Source organism: Chionomys nivalis, chromosome 3 (genome assembly GCF_950005125.1).
Source record: "Chionomys nivalis chromosome 3, mChiNiv1.1, whole genome shotgun sequence".
NCBI classification, from domain to species: domain Eukaryota; kingdom Metazoa; phylum Chordata; class Mammalia; order Rodentia; family Cricetidae; genus Chionomys; species Chionomys nivalis.
Window position 1 is genome coordinate 43,266,030 of NC_080088.1, and position 18,944 is coordinate 43,284,973.

Below are 18,944 nucleotides of genomic sequence, written 5' to 3' on the forward strand. Positions count from 1 at the left end.
AAATTAAGATGTAAGAGTTAGCCAATAAGAAGCGAGAGATAATATGTCAAGCAGTAATTTAATTAATACAGTTTCTGTGTGCTTATTTCGGGTCTGAGCCGGGAGGTCGGGAAATGAACTAGCAGCCTCTTAAAACATGTTTGTTACATCAAGAAACTATTTCATGTTTTTTATTTTTTTTTTTGAGACAGGGTTTCTCTCTGGCTTTGGAGCCTGTCCTGGAACTAGCTCTGTAGACCAGGCTGGTCTCGAACTCACAGAGATCCACCTGCCTCTGCCTCCCAAGTGCTGGGATTAAAGGCGTGTGTCACCACCGCCCAGCACTATTTCATGTTTTAATCCATGAAATATTTAGCCAAAGTACCCTTGTATATAAAGTTCCAAAAGTAAAAGATTTGAGTTATCCTTTAATTTTTTAATTTATTATTTTACGTGTATATATAGTGCTGGTATGTATGCATGTGTCCAATGTTCGTGTAGTGCTTTCAGAAGCCAGAAAAGAGCATCATATTTTATAGAACTGAAATTACAGATGTCTGTAAGTAGTTATGTGGGTGCCGAGAATTGAACCAAGTTCCTCTGGAAGATCAGTCAGTGCTGATAACTGTGGAGCCCTCTTTTCAGTCCCCATGCTTTGAGTTATTCTTGAAACTGCTTATTTCATGCTTGGCTTGTATACTAATATTAACTTCTAAAATAATGGGGATCATAATGGCGTACTTTGAGGTTTCCCATTGAAGCAAAATAAGTAGTTATCAACAAATATGAATTGAATTAGTCAATCAATAATGCACTTGTTTGTCAAAGGATCACTTCCCTTAACAATTCTATATTTAAACACATATCTAACTCTGTTGCTCCTTCATCAGGCTTGGAACAAGTGCCATTACTCATTGAGGCACTTCAATCACCTTCAAGATACATACATACACACACATATATGTACATAGATATATAAAACATCCATGTTTGCTATATATACACACATGTTATATATATATGTTACACATGTGAATGCATGTATGTGTATGTAGGATGCATTGTATATTAATGTACCCACATACGGAAAAAGCAGATTTGGACATATGAGTCCATATGTGCATGTGTGTGAAGGCCTGATGTTGATCTCAGGGATCTTCCTTGGCCATTTTTCTTCTTTGCTATTAACACAAGGTCTCTTGCTAAGCCCAGAGCTTGACATTCTGTCTAGTCTGGCCAGCCAGCCTGCTCCTACATTCACTATCTCTGCTTCTCATATTATAGAATTATAGGCTAACTGACATCCCCACATTGATTTACTTGGGGGTTGGGGATCCAAATTCCAGCTTCATTCATGCACGCACAGCCATGTCTTACTTGCTAAGCCATCACCTAGCACAATATCTAATATTATCAAAAATCGTTGTACTTTTATTTTTTCAATATGTTTTTAATTGAAATGGAATTACAACACTTTGTCTCCTCCTTTCCATCCCTCCAGTCTCTCCTAAGAACCTACCTTTTAACTCTTCCCATTTACCCCCTCAAGTTGATAGCTTTTCTTTGATAATTATTGATGTATACATATATAAATAATATGCATGTGTGTATGAACAAATACATACATATAACCTTCTGATACATTTTTACTGCTGATCACTATCTTAGTTAAGGTTTTTATTGCTGTGAAGAGACACCATGACTGTGGCAGCTCCTATAAAGGACATCCATTTAATTGTGCTGACTTGCTTACAGTTCATAGGTTCAGTCCACTGTCAGGGCAAGGAGCATGGCGGTGTGCAGGCAGATAAGGTGCTAGAGCTGAGAGTTCTTACATCTTCATAGGCAGGCAATAGAAAGTCAAGTGGCAGTAACACTCATGAAAGTTTGAGTAAGAGACCGTAAAGCCTTTTCCCATGTTGCCACTTCCTCCAACAAGGCCATATTTAATAGTGTCATGCCCTTTGGAGGTCATTTTTTTTTTCAAACCATACCAGTGACTATATGCTTTCAAGGCTCAGCACTCTGTCTTGGGCAACCCCCAAAGGGGGCTTAACCTTGGGAAAAAGATAATTCTCCCAGAAAGCCATTAGTTGCTTGTAGTTCTTTGCCAGAGATGAAACCCTGTGAAATTTCCCCCTTCTATATTAGTATGTCCATTGAAATTGCCATTTTTCTGGTTTTCTCTATGCATCAATTTATGGGAGAGACTGTTTCACTGTAGATTTTCTAGTATGATGGATCTTGCAACATTTCCACCCCTGATTCCATAGATGTTCCCTGGGCCATTGATGCATGAGCTGTGACAGAGGCATCCATTGAGATTGGGCTCCTCATTACCCATCATTCTCTCCATTGTGTCCAGTTGTGGTCTTCTGTGGTGGTTTCCATTTGCTTTAAGGAGAGGCTTCTTTAGTGAGGGGTGGTAGCTGCATTTCTCTGTGAGCATAAGGACAAGACAGAAAATGCAGTGAGGAATAGTGCTGGTCTCGCCAAGCGCCAAAGATTCTTTGCTAATGACCATGATCCCACTGGCTTTGGGAGGCTGGCTATGTTTTTAGTACTGGGCATGATTTGCCTCCCACTGAATGGGCCTTAAGTGCAATTAGACAGCTCAGTTCTACCAATTACGCTTTATGGATATTTTGCCATACTAGTTACTATCTTGATTTATAGGTTTTGCAACTGGGTAGGACTGTTTTTTTCTTCCCTCATTTGGCAGCTTGTATAATATTTTTGGTACCATGAAGTCTTATCTTGTGGTGAGTCCCAAGTGTGTGGTGTATTCAACCAATAGGAGTCTACCCTTAACTCCTGGGAGCCAATCAAGTGCTACATATATGTCTATATTGTCTTTGAGGAGTCACTTAGACTACCCTTATGAAACATCTTTATATCTGATCGTTTAAAAAATATTGCATAACACCAAGGACATTTAAGATTTTGAAAATGAACATAAAGGTGCTACTTAGAAGAAGAACATACTGTCATGGTACTTTCATGAATAAAAAAGAAGAAGAAGCAAAAGGAAGCAAAGATGTGTTCCAACAAAGAAAAGCATAAGTCAACGGCTTATTTTAAAACTGAGAAATTTGGAACATAATTGTCTCTATAAGGATTTAAAGTGCTGATATTACACATTAAAGCTTTTTAAGAATGTTTATATCAATATTCACCAGGCTTATAAACCAATTTAGCATTGTCTCATACTCAGATTGCGTGGAAAATAAGTTTTCTATCTTTAAGAATATAAAACCTAGGAAGGGTAATAGATGAGAGTTTTATGCTTATGAGCATAAACTGTGATTATTTACTGTGCCTCAACAATGAGGAAATCACTCAAGGTTTCATAGCAAGACACAAAACCCTGGGGAAGCTATTAAGAATTCAGTATTAGCAGTTCATGGAGGAAAATGGATTCCACTTACTAAAATGATTTTAAAATGTTTTCTGTAAAATGCAAATACCACAGCACTGAAGACAGACATTTAGGTAGGCTTTATTTGAGTCTGTTTTTATACAAGAGCAATGTGTTATTTTCAGTGGTATCCAAAAATTACATTGCCTTTTGAATGGGGGACTTGTGACAAAATTTGGACGAGGGAGAAATACGAGAGTCTGAGGGCTGCGTGGAGATGTGTCCTAAGGTCTCTTCACACAGTGAATGCCCTGCTACAGCCTGCACCTCACAGTGAGCTGGAATGAGAATAAAGAACCACAATAGACCATAGTGGATGCTTCTTGAGATTCACACCGTGTTAAATAACCCCTTCTTTGAGATACTGTGATGTTCCCAGACAAAAGGTAGAAGTTAATGTGGGTCTAACTGAGTCAACTTTTACTTAATGCTTCAGAACTTTCCGTTCCTATACTTAGAAGGAAAAAAGAAAAATAGAAAGACACAAACAAAAATCTATAAATAGTGGAAACTAACAATGAATAAAAAGAAAAGCAAGCACTTTGGGCAATTAATAATCCCTGCTTATCAAAGACCACGGAATGTTGTGTGGAGTTCTTAGCCTTTCAGAGTGATCTGACAACGCTAGAGAGGCAGAGCAAGTGCCATATCTGAATTTGTTCCCAGTTTTGGCTTCTGGTGAGCATGTCTTTCCTGCGAGCAGCTTCTTAGAACAAGACTGAAATGGATATCTTGAACGAGTGGGATGATGGAGAATGCACACTCAGACAGATCAGGGATGGGATTCTACATTGGTGTTTGTTATTATCTTCCTGCTTGATACTTAGTGTTATAGAGATGTCATTGAAAAAAAAAAAACATTCTGTTCATTTTGAGGAGGTTAATTTTTCATAATCTCTGAGTTCTTAGAGGAAATACAATTTCCAAACAACTGGGGAGTTTCTGCTGGATAAAGATTTACTGAGGATGCAGAAAATAAGATGAACAGGAAATAAAGCAGTTTTTGGTAGCCCATCTCTATTAGTCTGCCTCTTTCTCTGCATACTTGAGTATGACAGTATGCACCTGTCTTAAGGCCTCCGTCCTTTAACCTCTGCTGCCTGCCCTCCCCAACATTTTATTTACCCACACCTAAGACACACGGTTGGATTTCCATTGTATTAAAAATTTCCTACTTGAAAGCACTGTTTTAGGCCTACCCAGAGAGCAGTCCGTCCAGGAGCCCCATGCTGACTGTAATCTGATGTGATGACCTCATATGTTCTCTAAGGAGCCACATACATCAACTCATAGCTTAGTTCTGTGCAGTCTTAAATCCCTACCACAAGACCGGGATATAGCTTTGATTTTCAGTGATTTTGGAGCAGCCACCTTCTTACATCATCCAGTGCCTTGTTCAATGTCATGACCAGGAAAGAGAAAGAAAAAGGTTTGGATTTGACAGTAAAGGGAAATAATACAAAAAAGTGATTTACTTAAAAAATGCTTGGGAGTGAAAAATTAATTATGGAGAATTATATCATATCCTGATGAAAATATTAAAATAAGCCAATTTATCTATCTGTAATGGGGAATACTGGGAGCTTAGTGTTGTAAGATATATGTCTGTCATATCTAAAAAGAGTTTATCATTAAGCCTGTTAGCCCAAGCTGTAGGAGATTGTGAGTGTTTTTTTCTTTTTCTGCTTTGTTTTCTTTAGTCTTGGCATTTTGGAACCAGCCTCCTGCTGAAGTAAATTTGTCTCCAATCACAATCCCAGGTGGGTTGCCTCACTCGCAGAAGGACCTTAACGGACGACTCACATGGACAGCAAACCGCCTACTTGCATGGAAACTTATCACCCTTCCTATACCATACTATGCTATTGTCCACATCATAACCAAGATACTTAGCTTCTTATCCATTATTCTGTATCTCACTGTCGAAGGCCAACTGCTGCATTTTCCCAACTACATCATCTTTGCTATTCTGAAGATTGTTTCCTTCTCCAGTTGCCACTTTCGCCCATTCCCATCTGCTCCCTCCCATTCCCACCTGCTCCCTCCCATTCCCACCTGCTCCCTCCCATTCCCACCTGCTCCCTCCCATTCCCACCTGCTCCCTCCCATTCCCACCTGCTCCCTCCCATTCCCACCTGCTCCCATTCCCACCTACTCCTCCCAGGACTCATCACTTGAACTCTCTGGGATAGCATGATATTCCAAATTCTGACTGTTCAATGCTGTTGCCACTAACCTCTGAGGACTTCCAAACATTTGAACCAAATGAGGAGTGAAATTTTAACATTACTGAAATTTAAATGGCCTACTTGCTTGTTTAGTGACTAGGGACAATGATACTGTATAGTATTTTATAACCCCTTAAAATGATAGCAAACTTCTAGATTTCAAGACTGGTCCAGAATCCAAAGCTGTCGAGCAGTGTGAGTGCACCCTGCACATGCACATGTTCTTATTCTTTCAACTTGTGTGAGGATTCTAAGTCATTCGGGACAATAAATCATTAAATCCCACCCTCGCTAGTCAGTTGTTTGACTTGCAGAGGACTGGAAAAGATAAAATGTGACATTATTTTAAACTTTGCCATTCTTCAAATAGCCAACATACAGGCACCTGGAAGCACAATTACACTTCCCATCAAAATGATGTGCATTCAACAGAAGCAATCACTTCAGATTGAATTTTTTCATAGGAATTTTCAATAAATTTGGGTAACTACACTTTTTACACTTTAACCTGCTATTACCAATGTTTCAAATGAATTAAGGTCAATACCATGGCCATTGTTGTTTACATACAAATCAATCTGTGTGTAATGAAGAGGGCTTAGTTACTCTTTGATTGTTTTTCTATAGCACTGAAATAAACCATTCCATTTAATCTGATTAATGTGATGCAACAAACCTCTTGTTTAAAGTTGATGATAACAATAGTAACAGTTGTCATTACTATTCATTGAGTGCCTATTATAGCCTGACACCATCTTATATGTTCAAGACACAGTGTGTTATTTAGTTTATCTCACAACAAATCTTAGACAGAAGTATAGATTTCATGTTCAGTGTGCATACAACTTAAACAAGGAGAAGTAACTTCTGCAAAGTTAATGTACATTCGTATTCAGTGCATACAGACTAATCACATAGATCCACCATCTGCTGCCTAGTTCACCTTGTGCAGAACACTTCCCTTCAGCAGAAAAATTCCGATTTCAGTATCAATTCAGTTATTCCTATAATTATGGCTTAAAACAATCGAGGCTTAAGCTCTATGCTAGACCAGAGTAGTTGCTAACTAAGACAGCAAGATGCTAAAAGTAAAACAAGTGAACAAAAAGCCAGTTTCTCCCTGTTATTATCTTTCTCCCTGTTATTATCCTGCATGCAAGATCTCAAGATATCATGCTGTGTCATGGGTCACATGCCTGTCTTCTGTGACTTTCTGGTTTTAATACACTGCATTCTTCCTCCTCGGCATGCTTGTACTGCAAACATCCTTTTGACTTGGAAAACCCTTCTGAGTAAATGACGTGAACCCCTCATCTTACTCTCCCTTTTCCCTTTTAATTGAACCTCCCTTCCAGCTGCATTTTCCACAATTGCCTTAGGAGCTGCTGAAACCTTTGTCTCCTACTGCAAGGTCAAAGGGCACTTTTTCAGCTTGCAAGATGGATGCTCTGTCAACTTAGTTTACTTCTCTGCTCACTGTTCATGCCAAGTATTCAGGAGTAGTCTTTGAAAAGAGGCTGCCCCAGAGAGCTTGTTTTCAGAAACCTTAGATTGTATATGATGCAGATAAGAGATTGGAGAGATGAAAAAGTAGAGGTTCCATCTTGTCTTTTTTCCTATAACATAAAAAAAAAATTGAAAAGACTCAGAACAGTGTCCCACTCTTTCATGCCAGGTTATTCACCCCTTGACATGTCCCATCATGTAGGGCTTACCATGACATTACAAGGGGCACTGCATATGTTAAGAGCTTTATTTATTGAATTTTTGTTTTCATTTTTTTCAACTTAAAGAAATTTTAATGTTGTTCTTTAAGGGAAAGGTAGGTCTTATGAATTATTTACACGACAGTTCATCCAATATTTATAATTCTTACCTGTCCTCCAGACTAAGTATGCTCATTTTATTTTTCCTTACCAAGTATTCCTTGTAGTGATGAGGCTAGCAGGCCTGCTTTTCATCCCGCCCGGCTCCGGCACAGCTGGCTTAGCCCCGGAAATAATAACACAGAAATGTATTCATTTAAATACTGCCTGGCCCATTATTTCTAGCCTCTTATTGGCTAACTCTTACATATTTGTTTAACCCATTTCTAATAATCTGTATCGCCACTTGACTGTGGCTTACCAGGATGAGTCTATCGAGCCTCAGTCTGTCTCGGGCAGGAGAATCATGGCATCTGCCTGACTCTGCTTTCTTTCTCCCACAATTCTTTTCTGTCTTCACCACCTACCTATGTTCTGACCTATCAGGCCAAGCAGTTTTCTTTATTAATTAACCAATGAAAGCAACTGATAGATAGATGAATCTCCTACATCAATTCCTATTCTTCTACATTTAATGTTAAGGTTTCCCTTGTACTCAATGATACTAGCAACATACCTAAACTTTAGTTCAAACATCATTTTTTACCTGGTATCAAAATACTTTGATGGCTTATATTTAGTTTTGTGCTTGATAGAGACAGAATTGACTCACCATATTCTATCAGTCGCTAAAAATAAGAATGGATTTTTCTTAAAGTTTTTTGAATTCCTAGCTTTTTCTTTCTTTCTTTCTTTCTTTCTTTCTTTCTTTCTTTCTTTCTTTCTTTCTTTCTGACAGGATTTTTCTGTGTAGCTTTGGGGCCTGTCCTGGAATTAGCTCTTGTAGACCAGGTTGGCCTCAAACTCACAGAGATCTGCCTGCCTCTGCCTCCCGAAAAGGCACGTGCCTCACAGCCTGGCCTTAGCTTTCTATTTCTAAAGTCAAATATATCTCCACCCATTTTCTATAATTGTTTATTAGACTTTACATAACTGCAACTAGGATTTCCACCACCCTTTTTTTTCACAATGAAGTCCAAAGCACTCAGAAACAAAAATTCAGGGGCATTGAGTCTCCCATTGTTGATTATCAGGCTATGTCCTTGCCAAATACTCCTCATCAGGAACAACACAGAGTTTCTCAGAACACTTTGTCCTCACCCTTGACTATGGATAACCATATATTATGCAGTATAGAATGTAGTAAATACGAGCAAAATCTAAGGTGAAATAATGAGTCAATGACTTGTTCCTATTATAGTGTGCTTTCCTCTTCCATGTTGTTGAATATACTCCTTTACCAAGATTTTAAATAGTAATCAGTGGTAGTCTGGTAAATATTTACCCAGGTTTGTAGAATAGAGTAGTGAACCCTGATATCTAGTATTGGTATATTTCTGTTATAGAAATATTCACATTATGATAAATTTTAGTCTATTAACAGTAAGTCATTGAATGTGAATTTATTGAATACAAAACTGTACAAAGACCAGAGTGCTGGACCATCAGAAAGCTTTGACAACAGAAAAAAAATTGTAAATAATTTCACAACCACAGATAATGCGAAAATATACTAAAATGGGTGATAATAAACCTTGGTTCTTTATTATATTTGCTTTTATTATCATTTAGTTAATTATAAGCCTTTATGTTTTTACTTTTATATTGACTAAGAATTCCCTACAAAATTCAAAATTGGTCTTCATGAATTTGTATAAGCCGATTCCAACATATTGCTGCTGACAAAATGAGACTATTCAAGGTTTGGCCCCTTTCCTTACAAACTAAATGAGAAAATGATGCTTTTACATGGGAACCAATTAGAGGATAATGCAAGTCATTACATAGTTAAATACAAATGGGGAGCCATAAACAAGACAGGTAGTTTCATGAAGTTAGATCTCAGTCACACACAAAGCAGACTGCTTCTGTCCTTTTCATTTCAATATGTTCTAACATGTCCAGACGCAAATGCAGCAGACAAGTCAGATCCACAGGAGGGAAAGTGACAGAATGGTTTTCACTGATTTTAGAATGTCTTGGGACCTTGTGTTGTGAACTTCAGCCAAAGATTAGAATTTCTTGAGGGAAAACCGAATGGAGAGCTTTCGGTTCTCATGGATCAGGTTAATAATTCAGGAAGTCTGAACTTGGATTTATTTACAGATTGGATTGATGAACTATTAGAAATAGCCGATGACTGTCCTTGGGAGACCTTGAGAAAAGTGATGGGGGAAAGTAACACTAGGCTTTAATAAACTTGCTGCTGCTCAGATACATCTCCTAACTAATGGATTGTGACATACAGAGCCTTAGCTGTGGTGAGCAATGATCCCCAGTGCTATAATTGTCTTGCATGTAGAGTGACTGTTTCCAAAGAAAGTTGTTGCTGTGTTGAGCGAGTAATTACAAAGCTGCCAGAAGGAAAAGAAGTCATCCCCACCAAGCTCACCATGATTTATTGGGTGTGTTTGTACAGTTAAACGGATCTGTCTTTTTCTTCCTGAAACGTTTTCACACCTTAATATGAATCCCTCTTCCCCTGAGTTCAACTCATTTACATCTGAAATATTGATCTGGTTGACAAAGGGCATAACAGTGTCTGTGTGTGTGAGATGGGGGGAAGGAGGAGGAGGAGGAGGAGGAGGAGGAGGAGGAGGAGGAGGAGGAGGAGGAAGAAGGGAGGAGGATAAAGAATAAGAGCACACCAGTCAATGACAGGATTCTGTTAGGAGTCAGGACTGTTTGGCATAAGGACTGTTCTTTGTCCTTGACTTCTGCTGATTTCTTCTGTTGGAAAACAAACTCCACTGTGAGACTGACACGATCTTCAGTCTTGTATATGATGTTTGCCCACAGAGTCTGCAGTCAAAACTGATTTATGAGAGCTCAGCAATGCATGACGACCATAATGTTTGTGACGAATTCTTTTGCAACCATTGCAGATCAGCAGTTTTAGGAGTGTAGTTCCTATGGTGTCCTAAATATCAAATGTCTTCTATTAAACCAATTGCATCATGATAAAACTGAGATACTTAGAAGCCTTCAGCTACCGTATTTGAAAGCAGTACACAGTGTGTTATTTTATTAACAGGTATTTTCTCTGTATGAGTAAACAGCTTCACTTTCCTACCATTGCAGTCACCAAGGAGTGGCAGAAACCCTTGGTGCACACAAACCCTTACTAGAAAGTGTCCCTTTTTCATTACCCCATGACTTCTGCAAATGAGAGAAGCTTCATACCCTTGACTTTCTTTCATATTTTCTAAAGGTCATCTTAGAAACCAAGTTTCTATCATGATAAGAATGTTTATGTTCTAGTTGCTAAAAGTCAGAGGGTATGATGTCACCAAATAGTTCAACTTATGACTATAAGCAAGGCAACATTGTTGCCAGCATGCTTTTTCTGACATACTGTTATATTGAGAAGTTTTCTTTTTGCTCATCACCATAGGAAAATAAGATTTGTAGAGCCATATATGAAACTGTATCATATATCAAAGGTCCTTTTTTTCTGAGGGCAGAGGGAGATAGTCATTGTTTCAGAAGTTAGACTGTCTCTGTCTCCAGGGTGAAGAAAAAAGTTAGATGACCTTTATTGGTCCCTGCTTATCTCTGCAATAACATATTTATGTGTATATGATTTAATGTTGAAACCATTATCCTCTTCAAAAGTATCTCCTCCACATGCATCAAGTTCATCTACCCAAGCTGAACTGATTCACTTCCAACACTACCTGTGGATTCAAAGGTCGAAGCAAGAAAGTAGCTGTTTGTGGTCCATCCTAATCCCTGCTGATCAGTCAGTGATCTGCCAGGCTTCGCTTATGGACCAGAGCATCCTAGAAGCCCTGCCAGTGTTAAGCGAGGCCTTTTTAGGCTTGTGCCAGTGGCACTTCTGAACACATTCAGGAGAAAAAAAAAGAAAGAAAGTAGCTGTTTGTTGTCCATCCTGCAGACAGAGTCTATGAGAAGGTGAATATAGAGGCTTTAAGAGAGAAATTATAACTATCTAGCATTATGTGGATTTTGTAGAGCTGTATCTTAAATCCAAAATAGGCTCGCAACTCCCAACTATGCAAAGTTTGAGGAAAAGTTTAAATTAGTGTAAAACTAAGATTAGTGATTTTTTTCCACCTTAAATAGAAAAGTTGCAACCCTGTTACTTCCTGAATGAAATGATGGGATACCTCGGATTCAGTATGTAAATAAATGTCTCAGAAAGGAGAAGGATAGAGAAATAGCTAAGCTTGTTGAAGGTGTTATAAAACTACTGAATAAATGTATCAAATGAAGGAAGTTTAAAAGTTCTTTTATTTGATACCATGTCATTATGGGAGCTATAGATATTTTTACCTTCAAGGGTATTATATTCTAGTATATGATGATATTAGTGTTTTTAGAAGTAGAAGATGAAGTAGAAACCATTAACTACCAACCTGTAGAGTAGGTAAATTATTATTAAATTTTAGTGTGCCAAGGGATTTCTTCTTGCTCAAGGGAAGAACCAGAGAGCCAAGCTTTATGAGAATGATGACATTTCTGTATGAATTTTATACCTTCACATTATATGATAAAGCACCAGGAAACTAGGTACAGGAAGCAACAGGAGAATAAACTCAAGTGAAATAGCAGACATAAATGATACGCAGTATGTGAGTAGTAATTCTTTAGATTTTCATGACTAGTACTGTTTTCTTGTTACCATAAAGAATAGATAAGAATAAGTAGAAAATAAAACACAAGATGCAACTTTATTTCCATTTAGAAGATACAGGTCAAATTGTAAAAAGCTATGATCATTAGCTGGCCTTGATCTTTTACTCAAAACAGTGTTTAATTTATTTTTGAGATTATAATTTAATCACAACATTTCTCCCTCTCTTTCCTTCATACAAACTCTCCACTATGTCCCTCTGCTCTCTTTCAAATGCATGGCCTCCCTTTTAACTAATTGTTATTGTGTGTTCATGTGCATGCACACTTGCATACCTGCATGAGTGTATGTGTGTGTGCACAAAGGTGTATGTGCACGTGTGTGTGTATGTGTATAGATATATATTCCTAAAGGTAACCTGTTGGATCTGTATAATGTTGTTGGTCTATATGTTTTCAGGACTGTTTCAGACTGGAGAATTGATTTGTGTTCTCTTCTCTGGAGAAGGCCACATCTCTTCTCAGCTTCCCTCAGTTGCCTGCAGTGCTTTGTGCAAGGCTAAGGGCTTTTCTCCATTTAGTTTGACATGGGAGTTCATGTCATCCTTGTTCATCTCACATTCAGGAGGCCATGTGGCTGAGATTTCATGGGAGTCGCTTTCTTCTGACATTATTAGGAAATATCAGGTGACACTTTCTGACACTCTGACACTTAAAATCTTTTTATTCCCTGTTCAATGTTCCCGAGTATAGGAATATTTGTAGAAGTATCCAATGAGAGTAGGCTCTACAACTCTGCATTTTGATTGGATTTAGTTTTCTATAGTATAGTGGTCTCCATCTTTTATGGTAAAGAGAAGTCACCTTGATGAGGAATAAAGACTACACTATCTGTGCCTATAAAAACAAATATTTACAAAATGTTGTCAGAGGTTATGCTGGTTTAGTAAATAAGTAGCTGCAGACTCTCTTCTGGTAACTAAGCCTTCATAAATCACTGGAAAGTTAGCAAGGGTTTCAGTAGCAGTCAAAATCTCCCTCCTGCAATTAAGACCAGTCAGAGAGCTGTTTGTTGGTTACCTCCAAAGTATGCATGCCACTAATGCATCACTTAGAGATATCATACCATTCTGGTCATAAATTTGTGATTCATGAGTGTAATAAATGTTATAAGTATGTAGGACTGTTGGTTGACTCGCTCCTTAAGAAAGTTGTTTAGTGTGTCTGACGCCATACCACATTGAACATGAACAATCTCGACTAATCTTGAAAGTTAAGCACAGTCAGGCCAGTATAGTACTTACATGGGAGGTTTTGATCCTGAAGACAAAGTTCTCAATTTTTTCTTTACCAATAAATGTGAAAGTAGATATTTAAATATATAGGAAATGATCTCATCAAAAGTTGTATATAAATATCAATTATTTCTAAGAAGTCAATTGATGTGTAGCTCATAATTTTTGGAAAAGAATAACCATAAATCTTGTCCAATTTTTAAATTAATTTACAGTCAAATATTAGTATTATAATTATTAGTTATAAAATTACCTTTTAAGCAATCCACAGTATACAAAAATCACTCTACTGAAATTTATAAGTTTAAGTAACAGTTTGTTATACTCAAGAATATATCATGAAGCTGGGCCGTGGTGGCTCACACCTTTAACCCCAGCACTCGGGAGGAAGAGACAGGTGGATCTTCGTGAGTTCGAGGCCAGCCTGGTCTACAAAAGCTAGTACCAGGACAGGCTCCAAAGCTACAGAGAAACCCTGTCTCAAAAACAAACAAACAAACAAAAAAACCAAACAAACAAACAAAAAAAGAATATATCATGATTTAAATAGTATTTTATTAGTATTATTTACAAGTAAATAAGTTTGCATGTGGGAGAAATTAGCATGAAGGAAGGCAATGAAAAGCTGCAATAATATCTAGATGACAGAGCATGGAAACCAGTGATAGAAATGGAGAAGAGCCTGAAACCCTTTGTAATTGCAAGACGACACGTTCCATCTAATTGGTTAGGTAAAGGAGGGGAGTTGTAGTGGGTGGTAGGATGGAGGAGAACAATCACAGATTAAATAAAATTCCAGGAGAAATTTGAGTGGGAAGAAGAATCATAAAAATTAACAAATTTAAGAGGAGAAATGAGTTCAGAAATTAGGAAAATTGAGTTAACTATGAAAGGATCTTAAGGAGCTTCCCAGCTATTCAAGAGGCAAACTTGAAATACATAGGTCTAGTAATTTGGAAAGAAATGAAATCTAGAGATTGTGACTTAAGATGTGTGTGTGTGTGTGTGTAAATCAGACCTATGAGATTCATGTAGGTTGTTCTCTGCACTCCTCATACAGTGCCTCCCTTGAGAAATACTTGGGTAGGCAATGTTCATAATTAGAGTTTGTCTTAGTTACTTTTCTATTGACATAACCCAACACCATAACCACAGAAACTTGCAGAAGAAAGCATTTAATTTAGCGATGTGTGGTTTCAGAGGATTAGAGTTCATGGCCATCATGGTAAGGACCATGATAGCAGGCAGCACACATGCCAGTGGAGCAGTAGCTGGGAGCTTACATTTGAGTCACATGCACAAGGCAGAGAGCTAACTGGAAATGACATGGACTTTTGAAAACTCAAAGCACACCCCAAATGACCCATCTCCTCTAACAAGTCCACATGTTCAAATCCCTCCCAGTTTCAGCTGGGAATCAAGTATTCAAACAGAGGAGCCCGTGAAGCCATCCTCCTCATTTGAACTACCTCAGAGGTCCTAGGGAGGAAATAGACTAATAGGAAGTTCAGACAGAATTGGTAGAAAAAAAACAAAAGCAAACAAACAAACAAAAGGTTAAAAAAAACAGGCAAATAAAATTCTACTTGAATTTAATCTAAGATTCTTTCATCATATTAGAAGTTCCCCCAAACTAAAAAAAGATAGGAAAGGAAGAAATATTCACTGAATTCAGAGGAAATATTTCTTCAAAAATGAACAAAGCAAACCCAATGTTATTAATAGTGATGACCATTCAGCATATTAAAACACACTCAAGGCAGTTGTAAGAGATACAGCTTGGTGCTTTGAGAAACATATTAATCTGTTTGGATTGCAATAGACATATTGGAAGGAAACTTTGAAGGATAAATGAGAAGGGCTGGAATCTTTAGGGAAAGGATTCTAAACTCTAAATAGTTCTCATACCTGTTAAAGGGAAGGAAGAAGGTAGAGACGGTTGAATAAGAAGAATCTCACTCTCTTTCACAGTCAAGTACAAGCTCTGGCTAGATAGAAACATACTCCTCAGAGTACTCACTCATCTGACAAGTACTGCATGCTTGGGGAGTGGGCCAGAACTAGAACTGCTTCCATAATGCATTTTAGCTTAAAGTAGTCAAGACTATAAACAAATGATTGGATCTGGGGACACCAGTTTTCAAAAACAAACAAAAAAAAATAGCTTTTATTCATAGCCAAGTGATTGTGGTTAATTTCTCAAGGCAGGTTGTGTCAGGAAGTCAAACCAACGCTTATTAATGAAAGAGCAATGAATAGAACCTCAGGTGCTCCTGATTTTGTACACGTGAAGAAAAAAGTTAAGGCCCTGCTGAAGTAGTCACTCTCAGATAAAAGTCTTCAGAAGAGTAAGAGGGTCCTAATTGTTTAAGAAGCTGGCCTCACTAGCTGTGATACTGTGCACCTCCAATCTTGCATTCAGAATGGAGAAGGTAGGAGGATTGGGAGTCTCCAAGACCAAACCCTGGCTAAAACGTGCTAGAAGCCAACTTTTGGGGGCTATGTGAAACACTTTCTCAAAACAAAAACAAAAAAATCAGGAGGGGCAAGGGAAACTGAGAAGGAGGTGGGGGTATATGAAGTTTCTCAGTATAATAGCACGCTGTCTGCTCTCTGGACAGTCACAGAAGATTGTTGCAGTTCAAGTGTTGCAATTAAAGTCCACTGAGATAGCAAATACATGTTCAAGGGAATTGCTTGCATTTAGAATTAACTAGCTGTATTCTGTGTTTCATTTTAGATGTAAAATGAGCCCTATGTCTAGCTTTATAGGTTGCAGGTATTTGGTTCCCAACTCAGCTCTATTGTATTTCTCTCCTCCCAGTCACGCTGTTCATGTCCTCCCACATCACCATTATGAGCAGGCTCTCATCAGTGTTTCTGTAGTCTGCTTTCCTTCCACCAGCACCACCTGTTTTCGGGGTCCTCCACTGCTGCTTCTCCACGGGCAGATTCCTGTAACGGAACAAGCCTGATGCCGCATCTCATTCGTGTTAAGAGAAGATTTTAGAAGAGGCTGAAGATAAGAGTTTGCTGTCAATAGAGCCGAGGCTCATAATAAACAGTGGAAGAAAAAAAGGCAACAATACTTAAAGATGATTAGATGAAGTAGTGGAGGCTTACAGTCCATGAAGAACAAACAGAGTTCAAATTGTCAATAAGGCAGTAAATGTCAATAACAGGGATTGAAGCAGAAAACCAGAACGGACCTGGAAGACATAAATTCAATCACACAGTGATAAACCTGGGGAAAAAATAGTAGGGCTTTCAGGAAAAAAATGGACTTCTTTTTTACGTAACCTCTGCTCACAATGGGAATTATACCCTAAGTATTACAAGGGGATTCATGTCTCCCTTCAAGAAATTTATGATAAAACCAAAAGGAAAGATGAAATGGAAAATACTGCGAGAAATCCAACAAAATAGATGAATGAAATTACATTTATCTGCACACAAATGAATTCATGTGTAGTAGTTATTACTGGTTACTTTGGAAATACAAAGATTGAGGTTAAGACAAAATTATTGAAGAAACATATAGTTGTATAAAAGTCATATGCTAAAATTGGAAATGATTGTTAGTGATTGCCAATTCAATACAAGTGGATATTAACCCTACTTTGTTTAATCAGAAGCAAGTTTAGAGATAACACTGTAAACGAAAGAACTCTTATGAGGAAGACAGGTGAAAACAAAGGAGAGAAATATTTATCCGTCTAGTTTGACTCACTATACTGACAAAGTTCCTGGATTCTCTCATCTAAATTCAGCAACAAAGAAATGGAAAAAGTTAATTAACATACATTAATTGTAAAACATTTTGTTTCATTATAGCATTTAAATATATGTATACAATATACTTTGATCATGTTTAGCCCCTTATGACCCATTTAATGCAGAAGGATTGCATGATCTATCCTGAAGTCATTTAGTTCTCACTATGGGGTGCAGGAAGAATTGCAATCCAGCTATGACTACCTATGGAAACAATGCTGCATACGCTATGCTACTTAGGAGCAAAAATTCCACCATTCAGAGTATCCTCTTTTATATAACTTGAAATCGTGGTGTTTACCCAGACTTGCTCACAATATAACTCTTAGTACATTTCTTAGAGACAAGAAGGGGAAATGAACGGACCATTGTCCTCATAAATCACAAGGTTTCCATGTTCCTAATTTCACCAAGTAAAAATTGGCCCTGTAAGAGGACCAGTCCCCGAACCATGAAATGTTTAAAACAACTACACAGTAAATATTCATTATTGACGAAACAGAAGATGCAAGATGTACATTAGTAAGAAAAACACAGAATAGTAGAGGCAATAAAATCTTTTAGTACTTTGATAGGCAAATATTTACACAGGTACACACACATACACACACACATACATACAAACAAACCACTGACTATCTCCTCCCCTTAAAAAATACACATATCTTTAAACTTGTATTCACAAAACATATCTTTAAACTTGTATTCACATTTCAAGCACTTTCTTGATAAAATTGGTTTATTATTAATATTTGGGATATTTTTCATATATTTCAATCAATTGACTTTCTCAAATGGGGAAGAGCAAATGAATTAAAAGGCAAAGAGTATTTTAACAACTATGATGAACACTCTTTCCCTTCTTTTGTCCTCTCCTTGGCCAAGGCCAGTCTTCATAAGCTCTTTGAGACCAGTTTATAAATTGCTGTAGACTCCAATAATAGAATTTCATAAATAAAAAAAGATGACAGAAAGTGCCTTACTATTGTAAAATGAATCAATACATTCTGAATTTTGACTTCCAAGACTGTTGCTCAGGGACATATTGTTTACTCTGTGGAGGGCTGTAGGAATTCTGGATAAAACAGATATGATCTAGCTTGAATCATTTCTGTTATTGAATTTTTCTAGCATAAAGAAAATAAGCATTTTAAAATGCATCACTTGAGAAATGTTATTCTCATCTTACCTCTATGCCTCCCAAATTATCCACTATAAGTATGGTAGTGAGTAAACACTCCAGAAGGCAAAAGTCTATTAAATAAAGTTTCAAGACTATTGTGATATCAATTAAGATATTTAATAAGTTTGATATTTCTAGAATTTCCTTCCTCAGCAAAATCTTGTTTCATTGGTAAAAGACATATTCAAAATCATGAGTGAAACCCCTGACTGGAAGGTTGTTTTGTTACCACACAGCTCCAGAGTTTCCCAGAATCTGCACACTGACTAGACCAGGATCAAATATTACCTAGGCTGTGCATACAGACAACTCACTTTCATCTCAAAACTTGCCTGACTTATAAACACTGTATTATTTGTATTTGTTGTTGTTGTTTTTTTCTAGCCAGGGTTGTATACATAATAAATAAATAAATCTTTAAAAAAAAGATGACCCAATCAACAAAATACTTATCAAAGGCAGGCGGATCCCTGTGAGTTCGAGACCAGCCTGGTCTACAAAAGCTAGTTCCAGGGCAGGCTTGATAGCTACAGCTCCTCCATGTATGCCCACATGCCAGAAGAGGGAGCCAGATCTCATTACAGATAGTTGTGAGCCACCCTGTGG

At 37.6% G+C, this 18,944-nt stretch overlaps 1 non-coding gene across 1 annotated transcript; it reads left to right on the plus strand.

The window, feature by feature from the left end:
• The first annotated feature begins 11,206 nt into the window (after positions 1 to 11,206).
• LOC130872309 (small nucleolar RNA SNORA52) lies at positions 11,207 to 11,338 on the plus strand. Its single transcript, XR_009056917.1, has one exon. It is a non-coding gene; the product is annotated as a small nucleolar RNA SNORA52 (small nucleolar RNA).
• Positions 11,339 to 18,944: the final 7,606 nt, after the last annotated feature.